General features: G+C 36.9%; 1 protein-coding gene across 1 annotated transcript in view; it reads left to right on the top strand.

Annotated features, from left to right (window-relative positions):
* The window catches only part of EPHA6 (EPH receptor A6), a 513,140-nt gene that overhangs the window by 15,569 nt on the left and 474,905 nt on the right, over nucleotides 1–22,666 (top strand). The window lies entirely within an intron of this gene.

The raw sequence follows: 22,666 nt of genomic DNA, 5'->3' as shown, positions 1-22,666 counted from the left end.
CCCAAATAATAGTATGTTTGGTTTCTTTCATCCATTTTGTTCTCTTCAACCTTGTGTCTGTACTGGCATAGGTGGATGTGTGCCATTTTGAATTGATAAATAATTTCAGCATCAAAATCTGCATGGGTAAAAATGAAGCTGTGAATAATTGGTGTTCTCCCAGGTATTTCTGCACTATGACACATTCTGTAGGATCATTTCAAGAGGAATCAGTTAGGACATAATTGTACTACACACTATTAAGGTGTGCAGATTCAAGAGAAACAGGCTTGTGTGTCAATGAAAGGCACTGTGACTTTCTTAAAGGGAGGTGTAGGAAAGGACAGCAGGACCATTTGGGTATCAGAGCAGAAAACCAAGACCAAAGCTAGCGAGATTATAATCACATAATGAATATACATCCTATATATTCATTTTATTGCCCCAGAGAAACACAATGGCTTCTAGATGAACTGTGACTGAAGAAGTTATCACAAGGCACACAATAGAGAACGGGAATTTTATAATGTCCAGTATGCTATAATGATGCCAAGCCAAGGTTGGTGATAGAAATCAAATGCACATACCAGTAGGTTTTAATAAACTTCCAAATATTGTGAGGTAGAGTCAGAAGTAGAGCCTGCAGTAGAGTTCTTTTTATTTCTTTTGTCTTGCAAAATGTGGTAGATGGTTTCAAACTTTTCCATCTAGCCAGAGATAAAAACCCAAGGTTCTTGGGTAATAGCCCACTACAGCTGCTGGGTTTTGAGAAAATCACTAAATCATGACTTGGGACTTGGTTGCATTAATATAGATCCTGGTCATTTTCTTTGTTTTCTCTCCTTAGCTGTCAGTATTATTTCCATGTTACTTGAATAAAAGTGAAATGTGTCCTTTTGAGAAAAAAGTCATTGTGAGAACCCTGTTGAGATGTCTGGCCTAAGTATCTTCTTCACTTGTATAGATACCTCAGAACAGGAGTTGACAATGTGCTCTGTTAGCAGATAAATTAGTGTTCCGTACAGTCTCCTTACCAGCTCCCAGTGAGTTTAATAACTACATATGTCGGTGTTGGTGGAATCAGATTATTTCATTTATGTAAGGGACTCTCCCTATGAAGCTGGAAAGTCCCATTAATTCACCTGAAATTCCAGAAGTAGGAATGAATGGAGTAGCAAAAGTAGCAAAATTTTCCCCCAAGTAGCAAATTTTTTTCACAGCGGAAAAGTAACATGCTATATGTCCATTTGCATCAAGGATGGCTGAAGTGAGTCACGTGGAACTGTACTCAGTTACATAAATAAAATTAAGGATACGCTGTAATTCAAAGGTGCAATGTTTGGTTTATATAAAAGGCCTAAAGGGAATGGGTAGAAATGGAGTTGCTGCATCACAGAACTCAGATCTAAGTAGCAGATATTTACTGGACCGTGCTGATGTTATGGAGTGTGAATGATCCCAATATCAAAGTGTATCAAAGCAATGTCAAAGGCTGGGAATGGAAGAGAAAGACAGTGGAGCAGAATTGTCTGTTTGAGGTTATTGCTGTTAAGCAGAAGCTTGTTAGTTGTTTTTGTTTTTTTTTTTTTTTTCCTTTCTACTGTAGGACTTTTATTTTGCCTTTGAAACCTTGAAAATTGGTCAAAATTAATACTGGGGTTGGGTGGAGTGTTCTGATGTGTTATATAAGGAGAAACCTCTTTGCAGGTGACAGGTTTGTGTGTCTTACATTCTCAGAGTAAAACTAATTGCCACCATCTAAGCAGATGAGAATTTTCTACCTCTCCAGGTCAGATGAGACTGCCAAAGTAATTTGTGGTTGGAGATTTTTTTTCCTTCGCTGTAGCATGTAATACACTTATTAGGTTCATAAGGACTGCTATCCTAAAAAAGAAAAAAAAAAAGTCCTGCTATGGGCAGTTTTTTCATAATACCCTTCAGTTAAGCATCTGCTTAAGGGTCGTCTTTTTTTATAGTGTGTTTAGGAAAGGAAAAAGTTAGTGAGTAGATATTCAAGCTGTGCATAGAATGATTGAAGAATGGTTCATTCTTTTGCACTAATGTATTTAAACTTGTAACTGTGATTATGGATGCTTGAGTCTTTGACCTAAGGGATTCTTTCTTTTCTGATATCCAATGTTCTTATGTCCAAATGAGATGTGATTACACCAAATTCAGTGAATACATTGTCCAAATGACCTGATTATTTGAGCTGCCAGGTAGTAGCTCACATTGACTTCACAGTTATTCAGCATGCACAAAAAAATTACTTTGAATGTTTGGGTTTCGGGCCCTTTACTGTGTGGAACATATGTTAAAAGGTTTTTGATCTGGTTTAAGAGAAAACTATGAAAAAATTTAAGAAATAGTCTTGATATGAAATGCTTTATGAATAAAGTAAAATTCTTGTTGGTGACCTTCATGGAGGTAGTATTCTTTGAACAGATTTAAACATATTTATGCAGCTGTAAGGAACAGAGGTATGATTTTGGCTGCAGTAAAGTGATACAATTTATGACTAAAGCTCCTAAAATAGCAGTGGGCTATCCTTTTTTTCAAATAATGAGATGGAACAGTACATTTTTTTATAAGGGAGAGGAGAAGAAAATAGGAAGAAGGAAGAGAAGATAAAAAATCAAGTTCTTCTGACTGTCTTACATGAATATTCTAATTTACAAAATTTGTGTTTAGTTTGGCAGGGAAAAAATCGTTTGTTCAATAATATGTCATCTCTAGGTGTAAGGATACAGATTTGTAGACTCCAAGCAGGTTCTAGTGCTTTTTAAAAAGTACATAATTTAAAAAATATAAAAAATAAATTCATTCCAGTGTAGGGTAGGGAAGAAATGTCATCAACTTGAGTCCATTGATTCCATTTTTATTGCTCAAAACTGCTACAGTTCATAAAATGCAGTTTTACAGGCTATTAGTCCATAATGTGGGTTATGTCCTTTGGAGACTTATGTTAAAGATAAATGCAGTAGTTCAGAAAGATCTATATTGTAGTTCTGTGAAGAAGGTTCAAGAATTATTTAAGTGCTTTTTACTGTGTTCCAAAAGGAAATGGGTTGGAGGTGAGAAGTTACCATCGGCTTCAGACAGGAAAGGAAATTTGCAACGGAAGAGTCAGTTTATCATTCAGCAAGTGGCTTAATTTCCTTGGAGGGAAGGAAAATATTTTACTGTAACATTACTGGCATTGAAAGGTCTTCTTAATTGTTCTTGACAGAAAAAAATATTTGCGTTAGTGGTGCATGCTAAGACTGTTTACACTGCATTGAGTGGCTCTGTTGACTGTAACTGGAACACAGGATTGGGAAAGAGCTCTGTTACCACAAGCAAATGCCTCCTGTGATGGTGTATAAAAGAATGATTAGTTTTCATCTTAAATCTAGTTAAGTGATGTTCCCTCATTGCTCCTATTGGAAGGTTGTTCTGAACTTCAGTGCTATGAAAATGCTTTTATAAACTGCATTTATTAGTGGTTGGTGCTTACTCATTTACACTTGTGCTGTCATTGTCCCAAAGCTTCAGAACATTTTTCCATTCTTGATTTTTATCCAGCTACACTATTGTAGGACGAGTCGTATCTCTTCTTTTGGGTTTTGGCATGCTGTTTTCATCTCTCATTCAAGAGGTTTCTGATCACTATGACAGTTACAGTTGACTTTGCTTGTTCTTCATCCCATTTTAATTCATGCATTCTTGAACAAAGGTGGCCAGAACCACATGCAGCTTTGCTGGTGAGATTGTGGTGGTACTTTGTGCAATAGTAGTATTTTTATTAGAAATACCTGACACTTTCTATGATTTGTCTCCTTCATTCCCATGTTGTTTGATTGGTCCTTGGTTGGCTTGTCATCAGCTAATATATGCATGTCTTATCTTCTCTGTCCTGCCGCTAGGCTTCCACTTCATAAAAGAAATTCTCCTTCGCTCCCTTTGGATTGTCTAATGATTTATATTTCATGTCCTTCTTCCTTTATTATCCCAGATATGAAGAATCATTCCTTCTCTCTCCATAGCACCCCACATAGTGTTCCAGCCTTCAGTTGTGTTGACAATGCCTCCCAACTTTCCCATGGAAAAAATTGCATTAGAACAAGCCTACTTTGGCCAAGGACATTACTTAAATATTAAATAAGATCAGTCTCATGACTAATCTTTGAGGAATTGCACTACAAATTGCACAGTTAAATACTGTCTGTCTCAAAAGCATGCCTTTTATGCACTTCCTCACCTCTTTTGCTCTCTAAAGCAGCTAAAACGTCTTTTTACAACTTGTTTCAGTTTCCTAACCCAGATTTCCTTCTGACATTTATACAACAAAATGTACATGATAAAGTAGAATGTTCACTACCAATATGGTATTGCCACACAAATAGTAATTTGATATCATAACTATAAAACCACAAATAATATTTCATAATTTTTGTAGATTCAAAACACTTTTCAGTTTGTATAATTCTGAAATAAGGCTGAAAGAAGTACTGCATTCTCGAAGTCAAATTGAATGAAATTATCCTCAAATTCAGCTGTAATTTTACCTTAATGCATTATAATTCAGATGTCAGCTTTTTCTTCCATAATTTGACTCTGCTTGGCTATTAGGATCGCTCAGTACTTACTCTGTTTTATTGCACTTAGATGAAATAAATTAAGCTGTATAGCAATATAAAAGATAATATTCATTGGTATAAATTTGGCATTTACACGAATGAAACTTCTTAAGTTCCCCCTTCATCTGTTTTAAATTACGTATGAGATTTAAATCACTTGTTCTGACTGAGAGCAGGCACTGGAAGTGAAGGGACTGTGGACAATCAAAAAAAGCACACTGAGATTCTGATCAAGGCATTCCTTATTGTTGGTGGGAAACAACATTAAACAATAAATGATTGCATTCATGTAGAGGGTAGAGAAACCTGCCATGAGATAGTATTATATTCATAGTCTTGGAACTATTTTGAACAGGTGGGAAAGTGAGAGTAACAAGCACAGTATTTCAAATTGCTCAGGTATGGTGGTAGAGAGACCTTAGATCAATGTGGGTTTATGAAATCTGTGTAATAAATTTCTATTCAGTTTTAGCTATTATCTCCCTTTATAGTCGCTTTTTTAACTAGGGATGTAATTGTGTACTTAATTTTTGCCCTAAAATATTTCCATTTAACACTGGTTCTCTCCATCTCATTCCTTATTTAATTCTCATTATAACCTCACTAGTCCTTTTAATAGGTAGAAAAAAATACATGCAATTAATAAAAAAATGTTTGGCCTGAAACTCTTCTTAGATTCATCAGTCTTAATTTAATGTATGCTAACTCTATCGAGGATATTGTTTACTCCAGAATAAATCTATCATTACTGAAAATGAAACCTTGTTTCTTGCAGACAGGCTTCTATCATGCAGTCTGAAATGAGAAGGGAAGACAGCTTCAGTTGTTTTAGTTTTAGTATGTCCTGTAAATTGCCACATTTTGAAAGACTGATTTAGAATTTTAGACAAATCAGTTACTGATAATATATTTTGGATTCTAGATACAATTCTGGTGGCAAATTTTCTTAATGAAAGCACATATGCGCAAAACCTGTTAGCTGCCTCCCCTTTCCAACTTGTACATCATTCCTGATATGCAAAGAATAATAAACATGTTTCCTTTTAACAGAGTCAGTGTTCCTCATCTTCCTGTGCAGCCTGTCTATCCATTACCACTTTTCAGTGCCTTTCCTGACTGTGTAGTAGTCTCCAATCCACCTTTTCCTACAACCCCAGTTCTGTCTTTGCTGTTCAACACATTTTCTTCCTCTTTCTTTCCACCAAGTCTTCCCATACAAATTTTTGTCTTCAGGCTAGCCATTTCTCCCTCAGATTCCTCAATCAATCTTGGGCCCCTCTGAAGCTCTACCACTACCTCCATAAGACTGTATTTCATTGTAGCCTTATCAACTCACATTATGCTCTTGCAAAATTCATTGTCTGACTGCTCTAGTCCACCCACTCGATCCGTTCTCTGCTCTGTAGGCATCGCCAGTCTGTTGGTCCTTAACCACCTTCATCAAACTGCTGTTTGCCCAGCATTCTGCTTTCATTGGGTTTTTCCTTAACTGTCAAATCCATTCACTTGATCTTTGGGTAAAAATATCTGTCCTTAAGACCTTTGGTCTTACAGTTTGTTGATCTGGATGGCCCCTGACCTTGCCACAAACAACTGATTTGCTGCCTCTCCACAGTGCATCTTCCTTCTTGCTACTTTGCATCTCTTGCAGGTAACACTGCACTCTATTTCTCCAGCTTTACTTCCAAATCCTTTGTAGTCCCAACTAGATGCAGATAGAGATGTCACCCTTCAAAATCAGGGAGGGACCATTTTTAGGCAAGACAAAGCCATTGCAATTATCTGCTCTGTAAGACTCGTGTGACACCTGCAGTGCAGGAAATCTAGGGATGGGTGGACTAGCTGATTCTTCTCCTGTCTCTCTCGTTTGTGACTTTTAGGGCAGCTAGCGCTATAGAGGCACTGCAGCAAAACAGCCCACTGATTCAGAGGGCTCCCAAGAGGAGCTGGAGGAGGAGGAGGAAGCTGCTTTAGGGCTCTACCCTTCCCCATACCAGTAAGCAGGCATGTAACCATGCTATAATGTGTTTCTTTTAAAGGAAACTAGAATAGCAAAACATGCAGTTTTGGAAGGCTTCATTAGCAGAATTTAAAAACTTGTGTTGATGTTTCCTGTAGGTCACTCTGTAACCCAGTTTTCTCTGTGCTTTAATTACATCTGGTAAAATCTTCAATGAAAGGTGAAACCAAAAGATTTCTATGGAACTGTGTATGTTGAGGCTTTAAAGGAGGGTGTCTGCATGAACTACAGAATTTCCTGAAGGAGGAGCATAAAGTGTATTCTTCATAGGCTTTTCAAAGTACTTGCATATAACAGACTTTCTTGGGAAAAAGTACAGGACCAATAGTAATTTTTCAGGCTTGGTCATTGCTGTGTTGGTAAAAACTATTTCACACTAGATCATAGATTTATATACTAGATACATAGATATGTAGATTGATGTGAACCTCATGAAATTCAACAAGGCCAAGTGCAAGGTCCTGCACCTGGATGGGGACAATCGCCAATAACAATACAGACTGGGGATGAGTGGATTGATAGCAGCCCTGTGGAGAAGGACTTGAGGATATTGGTGAATGAAAAATTGGACGTGAGCTGGCAATGTGTGCTTGCTGCCCAGGATGCCAACCGTATCCTGGGCTGCATAAAAAGCAGCATGGCCAGCGGGTCAAGGGAAGTGATTCTCCCCCTCTACTCCACTCTCGTGAGACCCCACCTGCAGTACTGCGTACAACTCTGGGGCCCCCAGCATAAGAAAGACATGGACCTGTTAGGATGGGTCCAGACGAGAGCCATGAAAATGGTCAGAGGGCTGGAATGCCTCTCTTGTGAAGACAGGCTGAGAGAGTTGGGGTTGTTCAGCTTGGAGAAGAGAAGGCTCCGGGGAGACCTTATTGCAGCCTTTCAATATATAAAGTGGGCTTATAAGAAAGATGGAGAAAGCTTTTTTTTTTTTTTTTTTTACCGCGGCCTGCAGCAACAGGACACTGGGTGATGGTTTAAATTGAAAGAGAGTAGATTTAGACTGAGTATAAGGAAGAAATTCTTTATGATGAGGGTGGTGAGACACTGGAACAGGTTGCCTACAGAAGTTGTGGATGTCCCATCACTGAAAATGTTCAAGGCTAGATTGGACGGGGCTCTGAGCAACCTGACCTAGTGAAAGATGTCCCTGCCCGTGGCAGGGGATTTGAACTAGGTAATCTGTAGAGGCCCCTTCTAACCCAAGCCATTCTATAGTTCTATAATTCTCTGATATACTGGATAGCCTTCCCAAACAAATTGAGCATTTTCACTATATTGTGGTCTTCACTTAGGAGCAAAGAGTAATTTTTAATTTTTTCCCTATTTTCCCTTTAATAGAGTAATTAATCTCCACAGTTGTGGTGCTCTTTGTTCCCTTCTCACATTTTCGGGGCTCAAATATTTCAAACAGAATGGCAAAAGAGGAAAAAAGAGTTTTGAAGAAAAATGGTATAAAGCAAATTTTAATTCAAACATTATCTTTGTGATAATCATTCAAATATAAAGGCTCCTGTATTCTGCAGTAACCCTGTGGATGTAGTATTACATAGTCTATATTTGGCATTGCCTTCAAAGTCCCTTGGCAGCACTCCAGCGATCCTCAGTGACATTCCTCTTGCATCACTGGGTTGTGTAACAGGCACTTAAGTCTCAAGTAGCCCTTCAAAGCTGTGCTTTGAACTAAGTAAGTCACTGAGTGCTACTGCATTTCCAGCAGTAGTGATGCAATGCTGTACCTGCCAAATCATCATGCCCAAGATGTGTTCATTTCAGGTCGGTGAAAGTCTCACAAATGCTTTCCACCTTCATATGTGTTACACATGATCAGCCCCTTGTTACCAAAAATTCTATTTTCAGTCATATCAGTAGTGACTGTTTTTACTTTACACTGTTTTTGCAGGAAGGATTTTTTATTTAATTATTTTATTAAAAAGTATTAGTGCTATGCTGCTAGATTCCAACATTTTTTTTCTTCTGCTGGCATTTAAAGAGCTGTGGACTAGGAAGAGATATATTGAAAAATGTTCTCTGCGTCATACCCAAATCCTCTTGCACTCTAGAAAACTGGAAAAAAAAAATCCTAAAATAATATGGAAAAGCAGTCTTTTTACTTTCTCTTCTTGATGTGAAATCAGAAAAAAAGCTTGTTTTCTCCAATTAGATCATCGTATAGTCACAAAAGAAAAAAAGAGGCTTACTATATACTGTTGAATGAGACCTGTTTTTTAACAGACCGAGCATAACAGTTTACTACATGAATGATGGCATTCTCAGATCTATTTTATGCTCTTCAGTTATCTTTGAAATTTTAATCTCCTTGTATGTGCATTAAAAGTATATCATTCAAAGCTCAAAGTCTGTATATAGTAGAGGTGAGTACTCCGTGCTGTCCAATCTTTTAAAGCAATTTGATCTTTGGTTAGATAGTCAAAACTTATTTCCTGTCAAGTAAATGACAGGATGCTGTATATTTATTTGTTGATAACGTTAAAAGTATTGAAAACCTGATTATTTTGTAAAAACAATTGAGCCTTCATGCTGATGTTCTACTGTAGGTAGAGACCAAGATTTTCAAAGCTACCAATTATTAGCATGTACTTTAGCTTGACAGCCTGACCTAGCACCTGTAAAATGTTCATGCTGTGAAAGCTTGGTGCTTGACACCATAAATTATAAACAAAGAGCTAGTGGAAAAAGTGGCAGACTGACTCAGTAAAAGAGAATTACAAAGCTGAAAAACATTAAACTGACTGGCTGTGTGGATATGTAATCAAAGGAGATAAGAAACATTTTATCATCATGAATATAAACCTAGGATATCTCTGGGAGTATTTGTCATGAGTGGAACAACTCTTCTTTCTAATAAGTTGCATTTACTTTGGTATATTTTTGAGGCTCTGCATTAAAAAAAGAAAACAGTTAATATAGCCAAATGTTAACCTTATGTTTTCTGAGTTGCCTTTATGTTCCTTCCTGGAAGGTTTTTTTTCATACGAGTTCTTCTAAACTCTTTTTTTGTACATCATGGTCACTTTTAGACTATAGCACTAAGGTCAACTATATTAAATATTTCACTTCTAAAGTAGGTAACTTATCATGCAAATGAGATGCCACTTCAGGAAGCAAAGGAGAAAAACTGATCATTTTGGTTGAGAGCATTGACACCTTTGAAATTCATGACTGCTGCTGCTTTGATATGCCGATAGCTTGTGGCTCTACTGATGACTTGCCTTAACTGGTGACAGCTGAAATCATTACAAACCACATCACCTTTAACAAACAGAAAAAATAGAAATGTAGGTTTGATAGCCCTCCCCTATCCTTTCTGTGTCACTTGCTTTCTTAGGTCATTAGGGAGATAAGGGAGCACGTCCTTTTATTTGAGTATGAAATACTAACTTCATCCTGCTTATATGGCATTGGCATAGATCTGTAATGGATAATAATAATAATGTCCTGTCACTTCTGGAGGCTCAATTATATGACTTGTGGATGAATTCTGGGTGGTAGTTCAGACTGCAACAATGCAACAGATGGGGATTGAACCGCTATGATTTTCCACCCTCTGTACCACTTCATACAGACATTGTTAGCATTATTGTTAGCTTGGGAAAGCAAGTTAGTCAAGATCTGCCATTTATGGCCTATATGAACTCTTTGCTTTCTGTATTGTAGCTTTTCTAGCTACAAAATAGGAATGACCTTGTGTCATTTTATGATTTAAAAATATGGACTGAATGTAGGTAAACTCTTATTTAGCTTCCTAGAGTTAAGAAGTTATGCTAAACTACAGAAGTAGTAGAAGACAGAGAGAGTAGTAAAGAGTCTTTGGCTTCAGCAGACAGGTCTGTGCCACCGCAGAAGTGCCTGCCTTCGTGTTTCATGCCTGGGACTTCCCTGACTGTTGTTCCCACGTCTGATTTGCCTGTATGTCAGAGTTTCAGACTCCTGATTCTTGCTTTCAGCCCGTCTGAAGCAGCATGCTCTGCAGCTCTGACTGCACCTGTGAGAGCAACCTCGAGGGCCCTGCCAAAAAGCCTGAACTGGTCCCTTGCCTCAGTTCTTGAGCTATAGAGGTTCTCGAACAGCTCTTCATGGGGCTGTGCTGCCAGTCGAGCACAAACTCTCTTTAGTTGCTTCAGCCTTTGTACTTTTCCTAACATCTGTCTATTCTGTTCCTTGGAGTCACCAAACAGCTAATTTTTCATTATGGTTATTAAGTAACTACTTGAGTAAGCAGTGGCCATCTGTCTTCCCAGTCCCCATTTGTCATTTTATCAGCTGTTCTCTTCAAAACTTCTTTCTTTAAAGGGACGGTTGTGGGAAATGTCTGTATTGATTCTAGTTCTCACTCCACTCAAAGGGAGACAGATGACCAGGTTGAAGGGTACCTCTGTATCAATCTCCCCAGTTATGCATGGGGCAGAGGCAACAAACCTTTGCAATACCATTTCATACTTTACTAATAGAGGGGAGAGGTCTTTGGATCAGTGCAGTGCAAAAAAGAACAGGTGCCGGGGGGGGGTGATTATCCCCATGAACTCCTGCGGGAAGTTTCTACCCCTCTTGAAGAGGAAATCTCAAGAAATGCAGAGTATAGGAGCAATAGCTGTGGAATTACTAACTTTGTAATTAGTCTGACTGGCAGTTATGTATAGGTGTTATACTTTTCCAAAAGCTTTAGTATGTTTTTTTCACTTATGGATGTCGTCACATAAACTTTTTGTTCATTTTGTCACCATTCAAAAAAAAATAATAGTATAGTAAAAGCCATAAAAGCAAATGCTTGTAAGAATGCAGAATAGAAAAGGTTAACAGCAAAGTGAAGAGTATTAAATCTAGCATCATGACTCCACAAACCAAGTCCCAGTCTAATAGGATTGACTTCAACATACAAGTCATTTGTACTTTACCAGTGCAAGGAAAGATAAACCCATTTGTCTGAATTTCACTTCTTTCTAATTTTCCTAATGAAGATATACTCAGGTTAATAAACAGAGCTGACAAAACTGTCAGGTATTCATGTTCATTTAGAAAAATCTGCCCAGTAATCTACTGTTGACATGAACATGATGGTGAATTGAATATCAATTAGCTTTTTCAAGTCAGAATGAAAATTATTACATAGGGCAGCTGGGCTCCTATCATAATTTTGTGACTCCTGTTTTTATCAGGGTTAGCTCTTGACCTCCTTGTATCTCACCTGTGAAAACAAAAGCTTAGGAAAATAATACAGCTATGTGACATAAACCAGCTCTGGTGTTATTTTCTGGACCTGTGAACAACATTAATTTATCTCACTTCATTTTAACAGCAATGCCTGCTGAAAAGAAATATCTTAGAAATGAAGGCTGAGTCAATGGTTAAGAACACACTGTTTCCCTGGTACCTTAACCCCCTTTTTTCCCATTTCATTCTGGCGTCCATTTAAGTAGAGCAGTCTGCTTCTACCTACTGGGACTTATTCTTCAGTTCTGTGTTCACTGCCTGTCCTGCAGGGCTGACATTGCAGTGCTCAGCCCCTTCTGATGCATTACGAATGTAGGAATTCATCCCTTCTGGCTGATCTGTGGATTTGAGAACCTCCTCCTGTTTTGCTCCCCTGTTCAGCAGTGCAGTGTTCAACTAAATCACTTTGAAATCACTTTGACACTGCTCTTGGGGAAAAATCTGTGCTATGGGCTAGGAGAGGTAGGATATTACCTATTCATTCTCCATTCCACAGTTACCTGAGGAAAAATTGGAGGCTCATCTGTTTCTGAGGTAAACCCATTTCTTCCAGATGTGACTATGCTTTCTTTTTACCTCAGTAATATTGTTTTTTCTCATGCTTGTGAATAAGACCTATGATGGAGAAGCAAGCACTTATGTTAGACCTCAAAATACATAATGTTTACTGTTGTCTTAGGGCAAAACAACCTGCTAAACAGTAGAATACATTGTTAAAATCTAACTGTGCACAATTTGGGATTGTGACTATTATCCCAAGAAGATTTCAGTGCAGAAATTGTCACGTATTTCTGCACTGACAGATACATTCTCTACATGCTTGGTTCATTTAGTGCCACTGAATGTATTGGGTTGATTCCCAAGGCTCCACTTGGTATTCATGAAATGAAACATGGAACCTGCCTTACTGGGAAAGGCCATATCTTTTACTGACTGGTGCTACGTGCCTGTGACTGATAGATTGTTTAATTTCTCCTCTTTCTTTGGAATATCTGTCTGCATTATGAACAGGGATTAAAGTTGTATGGTAAGGCAACACTTTGATATTGAAAAAAGAAAGTCAACATGTTATCCTAGTAGAATAACCATTTAAAGACTTCTGTCTTCTGTAAGTTGCTTTAGAGAGATGTTCATCATCAGAGTGGTCATATATCCACGTGCAGAAAAACCATTAAAGCATGGACAGTTGCATTGGTGTGGAGGTAAGAGAATCTCTACTTACACTCCACAACAAGCAGCTCCTGTTGTAGGTCGTCATGCAGAGAGTCTTTTCTCAGTTCTGTTGTAAAACAGCAGTAAAGGTAATTTCTCTTTCCTTCATTCACCTGCTTATTCTGTTTTTGTACATGAAAGAAACAAGCTTCACAAGATGCTTTGTACAGAAAGCTGCTACAAAGATTTCATACCTTGGCTTAAATAGTTGTAAAAGCTAAGAGTTGGCCAAAAAGTCTGTATTTTAATTGTACTGACACTATTCAGGAGTGAACTCTGCCTGTTACATGATGTCTAAACAAAAAAGTCTTCATTTAAATGAAAGCATCTAGGCATAATTGACCAATTTTCAGAATTAATCAGTTTCTAGTTTGTTTGTTTGTTTGTTTTGGGGGGAGTGTTGTTAAGTATTTTAGCACTATTCTAAGTAATATTCATGTTATTAAAAACAGGCTACAAAAATAATGCAAAAAAAACAGAACGTAAAATTTTACTATTATTTGTTTTGGATGCAAGGATTCTAGTTTCCTGGAAATAAGTCTGTCTCAGTTTTTTTTTATCTTACTACGTCTTAAGGTCCAACTTTATAAAATAGATATTTAAATTTGTCCAGTATTTCAAGTATTTCCTGATCTTAAAATTAAAAAATTGTAAGTATCAATCATGTCATTTAAAGTAGAGGTATGACAAGATACAGGTATGTTCAGTGGGCTGTGTACAGGTTATAAATTGTAAATGATAATAATTGCTTATCCGAGCATTTTGATAAGTGTTTAAAGTATTGCAATTGCTTATTTTACAATAAAGTGGCGTTAGGAAGGAAGTAAAAATGCTCTTGTTAAAAAAGAAATGTTTGTTGTTGGATACTTCAGTCCCTGAAGTGAAGTTAAAGCTTGACAGCCTGTAGCCACAGACTTGTCACTTTTTTTAAATCCACTGTCCTGCTTTAAGAAGGGTAGATGTTAATACTAAAAATAAGCCGCAGTAAATGCAATAAGCAACTAGCTGACTGTATAGTCTAAATATGGTCTTTTTATTATTGAAATAACACGTAAGGACTGGTGTCTATTGTTCCTTGAATATGAAAACCAAAGGCTTTTCTCCAAAAGGGCAGACTTTTATGATGATCTGTCAAAATTTACAGTGATAAATTCAACAGTCATTTCTAGATAAAGAAAATGTAGACATGAAGTAGACCATTTACAAAGTCTTAGTAGATGCTGGTAAGAGACAAATGCCTTAATCCCTTGGTGCTGTAGAAGTCATAAAATGAATTAGGCCTATTTGTAGAATTTGGGGTGTCAGGTATTGCTGAGTTCAATTCAGATTTAACTTTTTTTATAGAGACTTTGGAGGTGCTGAAACGCGCATTAGATTATTTGTTTAGAATGTGAGGTTTTTTTCATCTTACCATGGCAACATGCCTTGTTATTTGGAAATAATTGTAAAATTGCATTTTTGTTCATGCAAATATAAGTTGAATGGACGTTCATATCACTCCCCCTTCCACAGATATAATCATATATAATGTTCATGACTTGTTCTTCTAAAGTAATGTGATGATACAATCAGGGATCAATTACATAGCATGAATAACGAATATAAATATCCAAATGTTTTGTGAAGCAAGTGGCTTATTTTTTCCTTCTGTCTTCATAGAGTCTGATTGCTGAAAAGTATATGGAGTTGAAAAAATAAATATTTGGCAAATGAATTGCAAACAGAAAGGAACACATAAGCTTGAAAAAGTGATATGTAATGACATATTGAAGACCAAAGCTTTGGTTTTCAATATGTCTTATCCACTTAATTGCTCAAATGAAATACTATATTATTCTGAGGTTCCATTAGTCGCTACTTCCATTTCACTAGCTACAGGGGTTTCACAGTATATGGAGTAATGGTACTGAAGATACAGCTGGAATCAGTTGCCTTTGCCTCCATCAGTTCTCTCAATAGGTACACGATTTACTCTTTCATTTTAAATAATTACATAAATTAAATCTCTCTATGTGGTTTCTTATGATTTTATGTAGCAAGAACAAAGTACAACATTTGGTTTACTGATCTTGCTTATTTACATGGTACAGTCGCATAAAAATCACATTTCATAATCCAAATTCAATAAAGTCTTCCACCAAAAAAGCACAAGAACAGAATAAATCAAAGCTGCTTCTCACTTTTTCTATTTAACACTTAATCCAGCAAGGTTACTCTGATGTAACTGAGGGGTCTGCAATGGTTGGCAATCCTAATAATAATAATACTACACCATGAGAATAAAGGGATTCACATTGTTTTTTCAAGTGAGAATGGGAGAAAGGCAATGTGAAAAAGGATAGTGTAAAACTGAAGCTTTTGGTATGACAATGTTGTCTTACATTCCAGTGAGAGATCAGCAGTAGGATTACAGCAGCCTTCCACTCTCAGGTGAGCATGCAAGTTTGCACATAAGGTACGGAAAGGATAATTATATTGGCTTTGAAATAGCAGGAGCACTGTGAAAGTGTAGGAAAGCATAAAATGATATAGCAAAGAGCATAAATTTTAATTTCATTTAAAGAATGATCTTGTTAAGAAATAGGTAATAAGGTTCTCTAGGAAAAAAAGGTTGAATAAAAAAGATGGGTAGTGGCATTATATGCAAAAGAATCACTGTTTGTTTCAATCTTGTTAGCTCAGAGCCACAGGATTTGACATTATATCTATCCAGGTAGTAGTAGGGAACAGTAAGGCTGAAACAGATAACTGAATCAGATTAGAAAACAGGGTAAGTTATTCCTTAAGTGTCTGTGTGTAGTGTATGGAACGAAACATGGTGCTGTGCGGGAATTAGTTTTTGAAGATGCTCACTGGAGACCTCATGTAACTGGGAGTAAAACACCACCAAGTTAAAGACAGGCAGTTACCCATATAAAAAATACTGCACCCAGTCTAATAATGCTGCAAACTTCTTAGAACTGACAAGGTGAATTTATTAGGAATGAGATGTTGGGTTTTGTACATGAAAAATTATTCTGGCCAGTTCTCATTCATTAGAGGAGAACTCTAAGTGTGTTTGTGTGAGTGTGCAAATGCGAAAATGAAAAAGGTGAAAGTGGAAATTCCTTTTTAAAATTCTTGATTGGGAAATCGATCAATAAAAAAAGGCCAGTTCTGGATAACAGCTCCATCTACATTAGAGGTAACATGAAAGCAGAAACTAGAAATATAAACACTTGTAAAAATTAGTGGAAAAGAGAGGATGCATGTGGAAATCAATACATGTTAGAAAATGTGAAGTGTAGAAAAGTGAAAATAAAAGCTAAGTGTGTTAAGTAAAAGCCGAAGTCTCACAACACGCAGGATAATGGGAATTTCTCCATTGTTTTGTGAATAAAAACATTTGTGCGAATGTTATTGAACTATTTTTAGAAAGATGCAGAAAATAAGGTGTTCAAAACTGAGAAAATTAGAAATTAGTAATTTATTCACATAATATGAAGAATATGAAGTGCTCCCCATCTGGCGTAAATAGTTCTCTTCCAAGAGTCCTGAAAGAATTGGCTAAGGAGATCTCTGGGCTACTGATGGTAAATTTAATGAGTTTGGGGACTCAGGGAATTCAAGAATATTGGAAGAGCATAGGTGTTAGAGTACGGGTTTGAAAAGAAAAGGGAAGCACCATTAACCAGGTAACTAGATTTTTATAAAAATCACAGCATTGGAGAGGATTCGAGAAGTCATTTAGCTCCCCCCCTCCACCCTATGTAGAAACCAGGTCTGACAGTGTTTAAGGTGTCTTAAAAGCCTCCTATAGTGGAGATTCCCTGGCTTCCCAATTAGTCATAACTATCCTTCTTTACAGTTGTAGGGGTAGTAAGGATTTTCCTGAAGTCTAACATAAAACTCTTTTTACTGTAATTTAAATCCCTTCTTCCTTTTTGGCCATTAACATAGAGAACAGATTATACTCTTCTGCCTCAAACAGCCTTTTACACACTAGAAGATAGTGGGTAGTCCTAATTTAACCTCCAAGGTAAATAACTCCAGTGCACTCAGACCTTCCAGAGCACAGCCTTTCTAGAGATCTCATCATTCCCGTTGCTCTCCTGTCATGTCTTTGCAACTCATCCAGGTATTTTTTTGAAGTAAGGCACTGAAAACCAGACAGAGCATTGCTGCTAAAGGCTTACAAATGCTGGAAGAGAGGGGAAGGATTACTCTATTTTGCTGGCTATAATCCTGTTTATCTCAGTCAAACAGTATTGTTGATACTTTGTTTACTATATGGTTTGCTATGACTCAGAGATATTTTCCTAGCAGAATTGCTATCTAGACGAGTGCTCCTCATCCTTCATTACTTCAGCTCATTAATCTTGCCTAAACCAGATAGCTATTACATGCAAAATAATGGAAATGCTGGAAAATGATTCAATTGATAGGTATATAATGAATGCCAGTTCATTTGTTGTATGGAAAATAGGCCTGGTCAAAAACCCCAAGCATTTAAGTAATTTTTCCCAGTTGATTACATGTTAATTGCCAAAGGTAACTTGCATTTTGTCCATCTCCCTCTTCTTTCTGTCTTCCTCAAGCAGACAAGCCACAGAGCTTTAGTTTTTGTAAAGTATGACAAAATACCACAAAGTGTTTTGACAGTAAAAAGCTTACCAAATTTTTTAGTAAATGGATTTTCAAAAACTGGGTCTAAGAAACCTTAAGGTAGTTTTCAGTGACTGTTAAATGACAGAATTTGAGGTGTTCCTTATACACCATTCAAAATTCTAACTCATCAACCTTTTTCATTAGTAACGTGGAAATAAATATAAAATTAATAGCTGACAAAAGAGTAGTAAGTGAAGAAAGAAAGAGGATGTGCAGACAGGGAACAGCCTTTATCACTTAGTAAAGGTCAACCCTTAAAAGTAAAACTTGTTTTAATATAAACAAACAGATCTTCGTATGTTCAAGAACAAAAATGCAACCCAAACTGAAAAATAATGATGAAAAGGAGTGATTCTGTAACAGATAGTGATCTTGATAGACTAATAACTGCCTATGAGTGCAATGCTGCAGTAAAAGATAGGCTAATGTGACCTTGGATATATAAAAAAGATATAAAAATAGGCAGGGTTCTTTGTCTTTATATATATTGTTAGAAGGAATGATTTCAGAATACTGCAAGTGGTCCTGTTTTTAAAAATTAAAAAGACCATAAACCCTGAAAAAAAGTGCAGACACTTCAGAACAGAGCAACAACTCTCTTGAGGCCTGGAAGTGAGAGACTTTAGAAGCTCAGTGTGTTTGTCTTATAAATATAAACTGATTGCAGTCAATAAGTAAGTTCTCAGAGGGAAAAAAAACCCCCAAACTGTGCCAGTTTTGCCTGTTTCTGGGTGTCCTCTGTAATGACTGCCTGCCCTTCTGGAAGATACTGAACCTTTCCATCTTCTATTTGGGCGTCTTTTACTCAGTGCAGATGAGAGATTCCGCACACCACAGGACGTCGGTAGCTCCCGAGTGCATGGCGTACGTTCGCCAGCCGAGCCGTGGAGCAGACAAATGGGGCCAACGTGCGGCCAGGCCAGGCAGCAAGTGCCCCCCGCTTCCAGCGCGGGGACCTGGCGAGTCTCTGCCGGCTCCGCAGTTGTCACCTGGGGGGATGTGTCGGAGGGAGCTGGTCTGCAGTCCTGCCAAGTTGTCTTCTTCTGAGTTTCGGCATTTTTTTCTTGGGTTTTTTCTGCACTGGTATTTTTCTGCAGCTCCCTGAGTTACTAGTGTTGTCTTAAGAAATTAATGTCTGTCTGTTGTTCTATTTTCCTTGCAAATCTTTGGCTTGCCCTCTATAGAGGTAACAGTGAAATGTATTAGTCCACAGTGAGCGGGGGATCAGGCTGGGTGATCTGATGGCCTATTCTGATGCGGGACTATGATTCCACGAAGTCTGCCAAAATTCTTTATTCATTTAAAACTGTTAGGTCAGACTATCTGGAGGTGTGTAAAGAAAGAAGAGGAGAAAAGAAATTGGTGAAATGAATGTTTGGAGGTCTTTTTCCTTGGTTGTACAGACAAGATTGTAGAGTTCATCTTCAGAACAGTATTTTGGAATTGGAATTAAAATTCCACAGTGTCACTCCTTGGAGCTTTGCTTATCATAATTTTAAATAAAACAGTTCCCTCAGGACTGGGCAAAACCTCTGAAAAGATTAATTTCAATTGTAAAGTCTAATAATAGCAGTGTAAGATATGTCCGAAAAAAAAGGAAACTGGAGCTCAATATGGCATAATGAGTTATAATAATGTAATATCTATTAAAGTATGTACTGGAAAACAAAGCTGAACACTTTTACATTCTAAGCATGAACTGTGCAGTTAACTAAAACAATAGGTTTACAGCTGTATGTTTAAGTCTGTATATTATTGTGGGGCAAGTGACAGTATTACTAGCTCAGTTATTTAAGGAAGGACATGCAAGTGCTAAATCTAAGTTCTTTTTGTCCAAAGAGAATTTTTTAAGGGATCTTTGAGTTCATTTTGAATCGTGACATGACTTTGTAATGGCAGACCTACACTCTTCCATTCTTGTTCACTTTGCAAGTTTTACTTTACATCACCTCAAAAAACTGGCTGCCACAAGTGGAGTTTGGATGTCAGAAATGTCAATAACATCGCTTAGTTGCAACCAATTTATTTATAGTTTTTTTCATAAATGTTAACTGCAGTTAGTTCCAGACACAACTTCTGCTTATGCTGGCAGCTAAGAGCTTGTCCATAATGGCCACTTTGCATGAAGTCTCATTTAAGAGGAATGGGTCTTTTTATGGCATATAAAGGGGCTTTTAATGGCATATAAAGGAGTATAAATAAGTAAACGTAGGGACAATAGTCAGTAAATAGAGCTTCCTGGTTCCATTAATGTTTTAGGGAATTTTCTGGTTTTAAGCATCATACGTGTAGAGTCCACTGTCTTTTTAGTCTCTTCGCATGTGAATATCCAGTTCTTTTGAAACTTTCACTATTCTGCAGTCAGAGGAGAAACGTTCATTCCTGTATGTAATTCGGATGTATACATGTGGGCATTCTTCTTAGTCTGGATTTCTTTGGCAGAGTGAATTTTCTGCCAAGTTGCTGCGAGTTGGAAATTTGTCTGCCATCAGGTCTGTGCTGCTGGGGATAGACTGCTTCTTAATTACCTCATTTAAAGATAGCTTGGGTATCTCTGTCCCCCACTGAAGTCTATCATGTAGATATCTCCAAGTCACTGAAGTGTGCAAGGATTTTATTACTTTATCCATGTCCTCATTTGTCTAGCTGGCCCTGTTGATTTCACCACTTTACTGGGGTTTGTATTTCTTTGTTTACTTGATCTGCCAGTATTTGCACATTTTTGATTAATAATTATTTTATGTTTTGTAATACAAGTACTGTTGGAAAGACAGTCTTTTAATTTTTATGATTTCCATTGCTGACTCTGAAGGTGATAGCATTCTAATTCTGGTTAGTAGTTGTTTGGTTTTTTGAATGCTCCAGTTTCTGGTTCTAACAGATTTGGTGGCTATAGATGAGCATATGTGAGCACATAAGAAACTTGCTATGTTAAAATGTATCAAAAATTGGATTTTAACAAAACTCAGTTATTTGATGGGGATCATTTGGTAAATGTATACAAGAAATATTATTAGATCATGGTTCAACTAAATTTAAACTTAGCATACTTTGTGATGAATTTACTCTGGTTTTTATTTTTTTTAATGTATAGCTTTAAGCTTTCAAGTAGTACTTGATTAATTTAGGTAAGGAATTAATTAATTCAGCTCCACTGAAGAAATGAATTAGTTTTGTGTCCTGTATTTTGGAGCTTGTTCTGTGGAAGTATTAGCTTTGAATACCTGGATGATGTTTATTAAATCATGGTCCTGCTACCACAAAAATTATAAAACTGAAATGCCACTTCAAGCCCCAACACTGTTTATAGAAAGAGTTCATTCCTGCCTGCAGATCCATACGTTTAGCAGTAACATATAATGATTTTCATTTGATTATTTTTTTATTCCTGTATTAAAGAATTAAAATATCATCAGAATAGCACTTGATAAGTAGCAAGATATAACCTCAGCTGAAAACCAAGTATATTTACAAATAGTCCATGTTTTCTGGGTGGAGAGAGGAGGGGAGGGGAGGGGAGATGGAGACAAGAAAACAAACTCCTAAGATGAACTGAAATATTCTCAGAAACCAGTTGAGCTTTGGTCTTTATGAAGAGGAAATATCTAAACCCAGTGGCTTAATTTTTTTGGAGGTGACAGATCCCCAGTACATTATAACTTGAAGGTTTACAGAGCAAACTGCTGCATCACAGGCCAAGTGAGATGACACTTTTCTGACTCTTCAACAAGAGTATGGTAGCCTGAAGCAAATAGAAAACACTACGACAGCTATAAATCACAGCTTTTTAAGTAAGCAGAGGGCAGCAATAGTTTCAGTGGGGATAGTGATTCCATTTTTTGGAAGTAAAGCAGGACTTGTAAAAAATGTTTAATTTATCTTCAGATGATTCACAAAGCTTCATAAAATGGTGAAGTGGTGAGGAAGTAGAGAGCAGAATAGTCCCCTTTGTTGAATATCCTTTTTAAAATGTCATTAGTTTCTTCAAATAAATCATTAAACTTTTTTTTGATTAATGTTGAGCTTGTTACCTGACTGTAAATTTGCTGATAAGACTATTTCAGTTTCAGGTTAAAAATCAACATGCATTCAAATATAGGGGAACTCTAATTGTCACTAATACAAAAGACAAAGGAAGATGCTAGGTCAGGTCTCCTCTAACAAGCTGGCGAGTTCATACAGTTTCCATGCCAATGTGCCTTTTCCATAAGGCAAAAAACCATGACCTGGTTTCTGCTGCTGCTGCTGTACTGTTTTATAGATACACATTATAGATAGCTGTACATTGGTTATTTGGACAAATAAGAGGTGGAAGATGTGCAACAGCATAAAACCCCCTAATGTATGGGTAGTGGTGTCATGTTCCAAACTAATAGCTTCATTTTTCTCCATCATTTAACCATCCAAATAAGAACTGGAATTTTTGGGCTGTAAGGGGGAACTGAGCGTTCAAAACATACCAGCTTGATAATTAAAATAAACTGCCCTATACAACATTTAATTTTATGTTTAAATCCTAATTTACATTTCTTAAATTAGAGGGTCAGATGAAACAATTCCATTAGAGGGCAGTAGTACATGTAGGTACAATGTCTCATGTACTAAATACTTAGTTTACAGCCAGCTTCCTTATCACTATGAGCTGTGTTCTGTATAATTTTTGCATTCTTAGTGAAAGGAAGAGAAACATTTTCTAATATACAAATACACTAATGCACATCCTGTCATATATTAAAAAACCAAGACGAATATGACAGAAGTGATGCAAAATACATGTAGCAGCTTTCAGCACTGTAATATTCCAGCTAAAATATCAGCTCTAAAGTTGTTAGTCTTTCTGTGTTCTTTCTGAATTATACGATTTGTATATTGTATAACTTTATTTCTGGGAAGTTATGTTTTAGAAAAAAAAATCCCACTTCTGAAACTCTGTTTTTCTTTATTTTATTAGCTT

The sequence above is a fragment of the Buteo buteo genome, chromosome 8 (assembly GCF_964188355.1).
Source record: "Buteo buteo chromosome 8, bButBut1.hap1.1, whole genome shotgun sequence".
Classification (NCBI taxonomy): domain Eukaryota; kingdom Metazoa; phylum Chordata; class Aves; order Accipitriformes; family Accipitridae; genus Buteo; species Buteo buteo.
Note: the sequence above shows the minus strand (reverse complement) of the source record. Positions and strands in the feature narration are given on the sequence as shown.